The sequence below is a fragment of the Peromyscus eremicus genome, chromosome 4 (genome assembly GCF_949786415.1).
Source record: "Peromyscus eremicus chromosome 4, PerEre_H2_v1, whole genome shotgun sequence".
NCBI classification, from domain to species: Eukaryota; Metazoa; Chordata; class Mammalia; order Rodentia; family Cricetidae; genus Peromyscus; species Peromyscus eremicus.
In genome coordinates this window covers 22579799-22590685 of record NC_081419.1, presented here as the reverse complement: position 1 = coordinate 22590685, position 10887 = coordinate 22579799, and the positions used below count along the sequence as shown (strand labels likewise).

General features: G+C 38.7%; 1 long non-coding RNA gene across 2 annotated transcripts in view; it reads left to right on the top strand.

Annotated features, from left to right (window-relative positions):
* The first annotated feature begins 1969 nt into the window (after window positions 1-1969).
* Window positions 1970-10887, top strand: part of LOC131908050 (uncharacterized) — a 136770-nt gene continuing 127852 nt past the window's right edge. For both annotated transcript variants that reach the window (XR_009378528.1, XR_009378527.1), the window contains exons 1-2: window positions 1970-2094; window positions 7017-7115. This is a non-coding gene — a long non-coding RNA (uncharacterized LOC131908050). The remainder of the gene's footprint in view (window positions 2095-7016; window positions 7116-10887) is intronic.

The window sequence follows — 10887 nt, the reverse complement described above, 5'->3', positions numbered from 1 at the left end:
AGTCTGGAAGGGGTTTGGGTAGGGAAAAGTATAATCAAAATACACTGCACACTCGATATTGAAAAGAAATAAATAATGTAAAAATTAAAATAATTAAACAGGAAATCTGCTTTCAATTACATAGCTTTTCATTGAGTATTTTTTCCATGTTTTTTTTTTTTCTCATTCTGTTAGGATGCCTCTGTTTGATTCCTGGATGAACCCCTTTTAATTTCACAATGCCCCATTTGTCTATGTTTGCCGTCTGTCCTGAGAAACTGAGGACCTATTCAGAAAACACTTACCTGTGTTTATATCTTATAGTATGCACTCTACTTCTTTCTAGAGCAATTTCAGAGTTTAAGGTTTTAAATTGAGATCCTTGGTTTGGGTTTTTCTTCTTGTGCAGGATGAGTGATACATATCTAATTTACTTCTGCTGCATGTAGATATCCAGTTTTCTCTGAGCCATTAGTTGACAATGTTGTCTTTTCTGTGATGTCTTTGTAGCAGTGTTGTAAAAAAACAGATGGCTGTAGGTACATAACCTGCCTTCTGGATCTTCTCCTTTACTCATCTACAGAGTGATTTATGCCAGTGCTGTGCCTTTTGTTCCTCTCTCGCTCTCCTTGTGTGTGTGTGTGTGTGTGTGTGTGTGTGTGTGTGTGTACATGTGTATATTTATGCATGCCTTTACATGTATGTGGGATATATATGGCTATGTGCACATTTGTACATGTGTGTATGGAGGCTCAAATTAGTGTCTGAGATCATCCTGGATTCTTCAATGAATTTTTGAGGCAGGGTCTCTCAAGCAAATCCAGAGTTCCCTGATGACTAGTCTTGCTCTGGGACTGAGATTATATATAGGCAGATCATCAGTCATGCCTGTTATTTATTTGTGGTGCTATTTACAGATCAAGAGAAAACACAAGGTACAACAGAACCCACTATAAGAATTTTATTAGGGAAGCAAAGTATAGGGAATGTGAAGAGACCTACCAGAAAGGAATAGTGTGGAGAGAGCAGGGAATGGGTAGAATCTGCTTTTGTAGGTCACCTTGGGCATGCAGATATGGGCTTATATAGCTATGCCACGCATGCGCATAGATTACATCATCACAATGCATGCAGATTACATGACCACATATCACATGGATTACATAGGACATAAGGCCCTGGAGTGACTAAGCATTTTCCCTGACTTTTGGACAGTGTATATGTGATCATGTAGCAGTAAAGTGGTTAGGAATGACAACATTCATTCCACCCTTTTTATTATTATAAAAGGTAGGGGTTTAGGAGTGGTGGGTCAACGGGAATGGTGCACTGTGCCTCCCAGAACTGCTTTCAGCTGACTCAGTGGGCATCAGTTAATTTTAGGAGGTAGGGAGGGGGGATTTTCTTAAGGTATCCGGACGTTTTGAGGTAGGCTGAATTGTCTTCATAGCTGCTTTTAAAAGCTGTGGAATCGTCCATTGCCTCTTGGATCTGACAGTTTGGATCTGACAAAGTACTGGCGAGGCAGAAGGGCAAGTTTAGAGAAAAAAAATTTACCTTGCGGGGGGGGGGAGGTGAGATGAGATGGGGGGTCCCAAAGGAGTCCCAGGATCAGGGAGGGGGTCAGGAAAGTTAGAATGATACTTATCTGCAGTGGATCTGACTTGTCGGCGTGGGTCCAAGCCAGCTCTGGAGCTCAGAAGAATTTTTAAGTTTACAAAGGAGACAAATTTTAAACATATTAAGAAGCAACCAAAGAGAATTTAAAATCCTGAGCTGGTAGCCATGATAATATAATGTTTAGTACTCTGCTATCAGAATTTTATTGGTTAGAGTTAGCAAGAGAGAGGGAGGAAGAGAGAGAGAGGGGGAAGGGGAGAGAGAGAGAGAGAGAGAGAGAGAGAGAGAGAGAGAGAGAGAGAGAGAAAGAGAGAGAGACAGAGACAGAGACAGAGAGACAGAGAGACAGAGAGACAGAGAGACAGAGAGACAGAGAGAAAGAATTCTGGAACATGCTTTATTTTTTATTATTATCAATTAGGTTTTCTCTTTTCACCTGAGACAAACATTAAGGCACCTGTTTCCTTTCATTTTATCAGCATCCAGGAGACACAGGTGATTGATTGCTGAAGGCATTTAACAGTAATAAATTGTTATAGTAAACTCTGATTTGTTTGTTTGTTTTTGGGTTTTTGTTTGTGTTTCTTTTGTGGTTTTTTTGTTGTTGTTGTTTTTGTAGAATCCAGACTCTTTTGAGTCTGAGCATGTGAATACCTCTAGAGTGTTGCTGTTTCTTACCGCCTGGGTATATTTGATGGTCCTTGCACCTCTGGCATTATGGCTGATGGTGGTCCTGTAACAGTAAACTGAGTATTTAATTAGAAATTTGAATATGTTATTAGAGACACAGAGGGAAACTGATGAAGCAGAATGTGTTCAGTAGAGACAGGAGAACTTGGAGGAGGAATCAGGAAGAAAAACGTATGGGCTTCCCAATCCAGTGGGATTGAGTACAGGTGTGGGATGAAACCTCATTCTTCTGGAACTGGAGACAAAGCAGTTGATCCTGGTGTCCTCTGGAACGCAAGAGAGCAGGGCCCTGTTTGCGTCCCTGTGTATGAGGAGAAATTACCCTCAGGTGAGGGTAGGATTGTGTAATATATTGGAATCACTTAATAAAGGAGGTAGAGTTAGAAGGATAAGAACCCCGTTTTTTTGCTCTATCTGAGAGAGTTCTGCCAGTGAGAAAGGTACATGTGCCCTAACCAGTCCATCCACCCTGGCTACCTCTTGCAAAGGGAGGATGGTCCCCAGGTTGGTTTGACTGAGGTGGGATTCCTTAGCAGCTTGAGAACTGGTGACAGGAGGAGTAAAGGTGGGAGACATAGTTGGGTGGTTGGAGTGGCCCAGTGCCAGAGAGGAGGAAGGAGCTGGGGGAGCTGAAGGAACAGCTGCAGGAGGAGAAGGAGCGAGAGATCAGAAAGGAGGGGGTTCATTAGCAGGGTCTAAAGCAGTAGTAAGAGGTTCCTCAGGTTCAGGTTGCACAGCTAGGAGCACATGGGCAGGTAAATAGGAATCAAGAAGAGAGGGTTTGGAGCTGAGATAGAAAAAGCTTGGATATAAAGTAACTTTCCATTTGCCCATTTGCTGGCAGAAGTTAGATAACTCCAGTAAAATATCTGGGTTCAACGAGCCATTGGATAGCCATTATTTATTGTTATCTAAGGGATACTTAGGCCATTTTTTAGTGCAGAGGTGGATAAGCTTAGAAGTCTTTAAGTAAGGCATTAAGCTGAGAGGTTTGAGGGCTTCCAAAAGGCATCCCAGAGGAGAAATGGGGTTTATAGGGTTGGAACCCTTGTTTCCCATGACTGCAGAAGAGAAAATAAAAATAAAAATTAAACTAGATCCAATGGCTAAAATATCTCAGGTGTCCTAGAGATCAAGTGAGAATTGACTCACTGGCACAAGTAGCTCAGTGTTCCATCAAGTGAAGGATCGAGGTCTGGGACAGTAGCCTGAGGACGAAGGTCTGAGAGATGAGAAATAAAAGAGAACAATATCTCAGACCACGGTCATGGGGAATGGCTGAGGTTTATAGCCATTGATGGGGCCGACCATGGCTGATAAAGACTGTGGACCGGAGTACCCCAGTCCCAAGGACACCAGGCGGACACTGGACAATCGACAGTCATTCCCACAGGTCCAGGGAACTGTTTACACTGGTTGGTAAAGGGAAAACTCACCAAACAGAGCAGCTGTTGTTGTGTGAAGCAAGTTGGTGGCCTCGCAGATGGAATATGGGTGACTGTGGATGAACCAACCTCAGTTCAGGATCCCAGTGCATGGCACCGGGAGAGCTTGCTTTGTCAAGGCAGCTGGCACCAATGTTGTTCATTTGCGGCACTCTTTTTTTTTAAATTTTATTTTATTTTACAATATAATTTAATTCTACATATCAACCACGGATTCCCTTGTTCTCCCCCCTCCCGCCCCCCTCCCCTTCCCCCCAGCCCACCCCCTATTCCCACCTCCTTCAGGGCAAAGCCTCCCCCAAGGATTGATATCAACCTGGTAGACTCAGTCCAGGCAGGTCCAGTCCCCTCCTCCCAGGCTGAGCCAAGCGTCCCTGCCTAAGCCCCAAGTTTCAAACAGACAACTCATGCACTGAGCACAGGACCCGGTCCCACTGCCTAGATGCCTCCCAGACAGATCAAGCCAATCAACTGTCTCACCTATTCAGAGGGCCTGATCCAGTTGGGGTCCCCTCAGCCATTGGTTCATAGTTCATGTGTTTCCATTCGTTTGGCTATTTGTCCCTGTGCTTTATCCAACCTTGGTCTCAACATTTGTGGCACTCTTTACCGGGCGGGAGAAAACACAAGGTGCAATGGAATCCACTATATGAGTTTTATTGGGGAGGGGAAAGTATGGGGAAATGTGTGAGGAGAGCGTGGGGAATGGGTAGAATCTGCTTTTATAGGTTACCTCATGTATGGGCTTATGCAGCTATATCACCCGTGTGCATGGATTACCTGATCAAGCCGCACTCAGATTACGTGACCACTAAACACATGAATTCCATAGGATGTAAGCCCCTGGAGTGACTAAGCATTTTGCCTGACTGCTGAACAGCGCATGTGCAGTCATGTAAAGTGGCTAGGAATGGTAACAATGCCCACATGGTGTTTATATGTCATCTAGATATCTAAACTCCCGTCTTTGCAATTGTGAAGCAAGTGCATTAGTTACTAAATTATCTTCCTAGCCACATGCCTTTTGTATTACTATGGGACTGTGCTATAATTTGAAGCCACACAATGATAATGTCATTTTATTTTTCTTTTGGCTCCAGACTATTTGGGCTATCTGGTGTCTTTTGTGTTTCCATATGAATTGTAAGGCTGTTTTCTGTTCCTGTGAAGAATAGTGTGGAGATTTTCATTAGGATTTTATAGACTGCTATAGATTTTTTTTTTGGTAGAACAATTGTTTATAAAATACTAATTCCTCTAATACTCATAAACACAGGAGACCTTCCCATTTTCTAGTGTCTCCCTGGATTACTTTCTTCAGAGTTTTTAAATTTGTATTAAAGACACCTTTGACTTTCTTGGTTAGATTTATTCCAAGATAGTGTATTTCTATTGAGACTATTGTGAACAATATCGTTTTCTTGATAATTTTCTCTGAATATATTAGTCATCAGTGTATAGAGAGGACATTGATTTTATATATATAAGTTTTGTATCCTGCCAATTTGGTGAATGTGTTTATCAAAGCTGGAAATTTTCTGACAAAATTTTAAGGTCTCTTAGGTAAAATATCATCTACAAATATGGATACCATAACTTCTGGTCCTACTTATATCCCTATTTTTTCCTCCTCTGATCTCAGTGTTCTTCACTTTTGAGCACTACACTGAGTGGGAATGCAGAGAATGGACAGCTCTGTGTTGTTCTTGATTTTAATAGATGGGGCTCAAGTTTTCTCTGACTAGGATGATGGCATTTGATTGTCATAAGTAACCTTTATTGTGTCGAGATAGGTTCCCTATTTTGTCATGGTTAAAAGTTGGGTTTTTTCAAAGACCTTTAATGTACATATTGAGGTATGTTTTCTGTTTGAAACAATTAATATTCTGTATTATTTACATAAAGTTCTTTTTGTGAGTTGTATGATTGCATGTCTATAATCTCGTAAATCAGAATGCTGTAACAAGAGGATTTCAAGTTTGAGGCCAACTTAGAATCTATTGTCTCAAAAACAAGAAACAGATAGTTTTTACCCCAAGTGATTTCAGTTCCTCTTTCATGCCCCCTTTACATTTCATGTTGCCTGTTACAATAAATTTACTTCAGGAGACAGAAATATGTTTTAGTTAAGGGCATCTGCTGCTCTTTCAGAGGACCTAAGTTCAGTGCTCAGCATTTGTGTTGGGTAGCTCACAATCACCTCTAACTCCATTTCCAGAAAAATACAAGCCAGGGCTCTGCAGGCATCTATACTCATTTGTATATATACACATGAATATAATTAAAAATAAAAATAAATATTTAAAAATAAATAAGCTTACTATAAAAGCACATACAATATTATTTCTTTCTATTGGTTAATTTTTTAAATCTAATTTCCTGTATTAAAGAAATAATGTTAAAACACATTGATATGTCTATATATACATATTTTATTTTTTCATAGAGCCTAATTTTATAATTTGTGTAGTTCTATATTCTGTAAGCTTGTTTTATTCTGAATTGTTTCATGAGCCACAGTGCATTTTAAACTGTAACTAAAACGTTGACTTTGTTAGGTTGCATAATTGCTAAACTAGCTCAGAACCATGTTTTCATTCTCTCTCTTTTTTCTTTCTTTTTTAAACATTTCTTTGCTATTTTCTAATAAGTGACACAGTAGATGTTTTATAGCATTCTTAGGACTTGTTGATTCAGTCTTTGACATGTTTCCTAGCAACAGACTCAATTTGCTCAAAGAATGTTTGTATGAGTAAGTGGGAGGGGAGTGTTTTTGGAAAGCAATCAAACATGGAATGGGCTTCTGGCTGCAGGTTTCTGTATGCCTATAACTATCTACTTATTAAAAAATGGGAACATGGATTGAAGTTGGTGTGTGTTTGCTCCTCTTTAAAGCTCTAAGTGTCACAGTTTATGTAAAGCACTTTCAGAGATACTTGATACAAAGTAAAAGCTTGAAAATATTCATGAACAAGTCAAGATAGTTATAGACCTCTAGAGTAGAAATTATAACACAGAAAACATCCATTTAAGTGTTAACTATTCGTATTAAAATTCCATTAAGTAAAGAGTAGTATAGAAAATATTTATACAATATTGCTTCATTTTCCAAAACCTGGCAACAGTAAAACAAAAACGATGGTAGCCACCACCACCTCAACAGGAAACCTTGTAAAATACATATTTTGCAAGTTAAATTACAGTGTGTATTTCAGAAGCATACATCACTAGTTCACCTTGTTGAATGAATGTAAATGTGGATCCTTTTTTTTTTGTCTTTAGATTGATTTCTAAGAGAGTTCTTCTGCATTGGGGTGTTGAAGGACCTTTGAAAGTTAAGAACAGAAGTACAAATATTTAAGACAAAGAAAAAATTTGCAGGTAATTGCAAACTCTATTAAAGCCTTAATTAAAGGGCAGTAGGAAAGCAAATTAGTGCTTCTGAGATTTTAATCAAACTGCTATTTCAACCAATTTATTAATTGACTCCAGGATTAGGTTATAATGTGCACTGTTAAGATGTACGCATGTGATCTGAAAATTCTAGGAGTGAATCAAACTCCTCTTATTTTTGGAATAGCAAAGTTGAAATGTGCATTTAAAAGTGGTCTTCTGGTTTCACGGGGGTAATTGCAAATTGTGTAATGAGAATTGATCATTAGGCTCTTATAAGAGCTAAGCCTAAAATAATACAGTTTGGAATTCAATAGGCACTTGTTGAACAGCCCACTAGTTATGGACAGTTTTTAATTCTTCTAAAGTCAAAGTCTCCTGACTTGCAATAGTCTTAATGTGAAATGCTGTATTGTCTTCGGAATACTTACTAGATAATTACAAACAAGATAGATTTTTCAAACATTTCAAAGCTATTTGTAGTTAAATTAGAAGATATTGTCAAAAGATACAGAAAAATTCTCTTAAAGCCCAATCTAAGCATTGAGTATGAGGCCTATTACCTATCTCATCTTTGGTCCTCAGTCATTCACTAAGTGACCCCATGTTTTTGGAATGTTAATCTTAGGTGGAGAAACACACCATGCAATAGATGCGATGTTCTCTGTCTCTTTCTCCAAGTCTCTCCCCCTCCTCTCTTAATTTGAAATAAAATTAGAATTATCTACCTCTGCTCTCCCAATTCTAGGATTCCTTGAATGTGCCAATATCCCAGTATCCTGAAAGATAAACAATTTCTTTTATTGAACTGTACTACAAAAAGATTACTATCTGCTTTGGAGTGAAAGATTTTCATGTGCTTAGGTTATGGGCTACTTAGCTTGAAGTGGAGGTTGTAGCTAGAATTTTTCTGGATTCAATTCCCTTCTAAAAGCCCTTTCTCCTAGGTGACTCAAAGCAGGCTACACCCTCAGTTCATTAAACAAATAACAAAAAAATACTCCACTTTAATTACACTTTTCTATAAATCTGTGGTGCTTTTAAAAGATCTTTGAAAACATACCAATAGCAATTATGCATTTTCAGTATCTAGGCTCTCTGGCCTTAGCAACAACAGCAGTGCTCTTTCTGAAGCTTTAGCTGTTGTTAGGATTAGCAGCTCCAGCTTATTCTAAGAAGAGATCTATGTATAGCTATATATTTTTTCCCATTCATAGGTGAATTACCACATATGTTTTGACATTGAAGAATGCCTTGACCATGTGGTTTTAATTTCTGTTTTTCTTGTATTTTGACATCTGGAGTTTTTATTGTTCTTTCAGATTATCCCTTCCCTCTAGGACAAGCCACTACTAGAGATAAGAAAGGTCTTAGCTATACGGGCAGTACTTAAATCCTGGGACCAAGCCTACCATGTCTTCTGTAGCCTGTCTCCCTCATGACTGCCATGTCCCTCCTCTGATCACCTCACAGTGGAATGGAGTAGTTCATAATGATTCAGGATATCTAATTCTGCATCTACTTGCTCTGCTTTGTCTGCTCTTTGCCATGGCAACCTCTGTGAAGGTCCTGACTCAAGGGTTTCCTTTGTGTCCTCTGGTCCCCTGGGATGGCTCCTCAAGGCAGGGCATGCCCCTTCTCTTGAGAACCATGTACATAATCCTTTTCCCTTTGTTTCTTTTAAAATTAAATTCTTGGGGATGCGTGTGTTCACATGTAGAGGGTGGGCAGTGGATGTGGCATGTCAGAGGACAAACTAAAGTATTGGTACTTGTCTTCTATGTTACTTGAGACAGATCTATTGTCTGCTGCTGCCTATGCCAGGCTTTCTGTTTCATGATGTTTGAAGGATTCTCTTGAGTATACCTCCCATTTTTCCACAAGAGAGTTGTGAATATAGACATATATTGATGAATCAGTCCTACATGGGTTCTGGATGTCTGAACTCATAACTTCCCACTTGAGTAGCAAGAACTTTAGGTACTGAGTCATCCCTACTGGCCCAGTACCTCTTAGACAGAAATCATCCTGTGACACAATGGCTTCATATAAGTGAAAAATAAAAATCTATATTTTAAAGTAATAAGTGAAAAGGCAATGGTGCTATTAGGAAGGAGAACTGTCTTACTATTTCAAGGTTATAGGTTTGACCTTACAGTCCTGTCTAATAACAAGGGAAATCTCGGTGCTTTAAGTAAGTGTTTTTAATGGCTCCACATTTTCTAACAAGCCCACAAAACATCTAAGAACCCTGTGACAAGTAGAGTGAGTTCATATCTATCAGTCTCTCACAGTGCACTGAGCTACAGGCAGCTTGGTAAACGTTTCCTTCAACATCCTGCTACAGGTCATCATTCACAAGGGCCTGTCATCCTCTCATGTGGAACTCCGTAGGTCCAGTACGTTCTCATTTGTATGTGGAGATTCTTTAACTTGCTGTTAAAGAGAACATAGGAACAAAAATGCTTTTCTTTCCCCTGAGTAAGACTTCACCTAGATTGTCAGGACAAAATAGATCATAATAAAGGTTCTGGGATAGATTCTTTTGTATATTTGTCTCTTCACTAGGCTTCAGTTCAGGATCTGCTTGACAATAGACTATTGCCAGCATTGATAGCCGTGTGAACCAGCTATGAATTGTTAAGTGCTTCTCAAGCACCGTTTTAAACGTTATTAACAACAACATTCTGCAGGCCGTCACTTTCTCCCTGATCCGTTAAAGAAGAACTGCATAGTTCAGAAAGATCAATACTATTGACATCGAGTAAGACTGATATGTCTATAATGAATCCAGGATTGTTTCAAGACTTAAATGTTGTGAAAATAACTGTTCATCCTCAGTAGTTTGCTTAAATAGAAAAATAACCATTAATGACCAAAAGACAGTATCTAAGACTGGCTCTTTCACTTTGAATACCTTCATTTAATAGGTAATCAATCTGTAGACTTTCTTACTGAAACCTTAGTTCAACTTACTTTAATCTCACAGTCTAGAGAGTGAAATCTGTAGTCACTCTGTAGTCTACAGCTAGTCACTCTGCAGATATCCCCTCTGACTATTCTTCCAGACTATTCATGCTGCCAGATAAACAAGACTGAAAGAAATGAGAGGAAAATTGTTCTCACATACAATGATCTTCAATGATTGCTTCTACTAAGAGGCCATTTTGCTAACTTCCCCAAATGGCACAAATAGCAACTAAATTATTTATTCTATACACACTTTACGTAATGAGATCCAATAATGTTAGACTCCTACAGCTTTCTAAAACGGGGCATGCTCATTTGTGTCTCTTTTGAAATGTTTTCAAACATTATTGATATAGTTAAATGTACAAAACCATAGATTTCATTATATTTATATGCAGTTAGACATAGATTTAACTATGACAGTTTTATACACAGATAGACAAACATTGATGAGACCCATCTGTTACAATCTTTTATCCTCACTTTTCCTTGATCCACTTCCTTTTCCCATAGAGTTTTTTATTTTCATATGTTTCATTTTAAATATCTAGATTAAACATATGAGAAAAATTGGTATTTTCTTTCAAATTTGGTTTATTTTGCTTAGTATCCATTTTCCTGCAGACAACATTTCATTCTTACTTCCGATGAAATAGTACTTCGTTGTGTACATTTAACCCACTTTCTTTGTATATTATCAGTGACAGGCACCTATGTTGCCTATTGTAAAATTCACACTGCTTGAATATGTTATTTAGCTTTCTAATTATTTTGTACATTATAAAAGTCT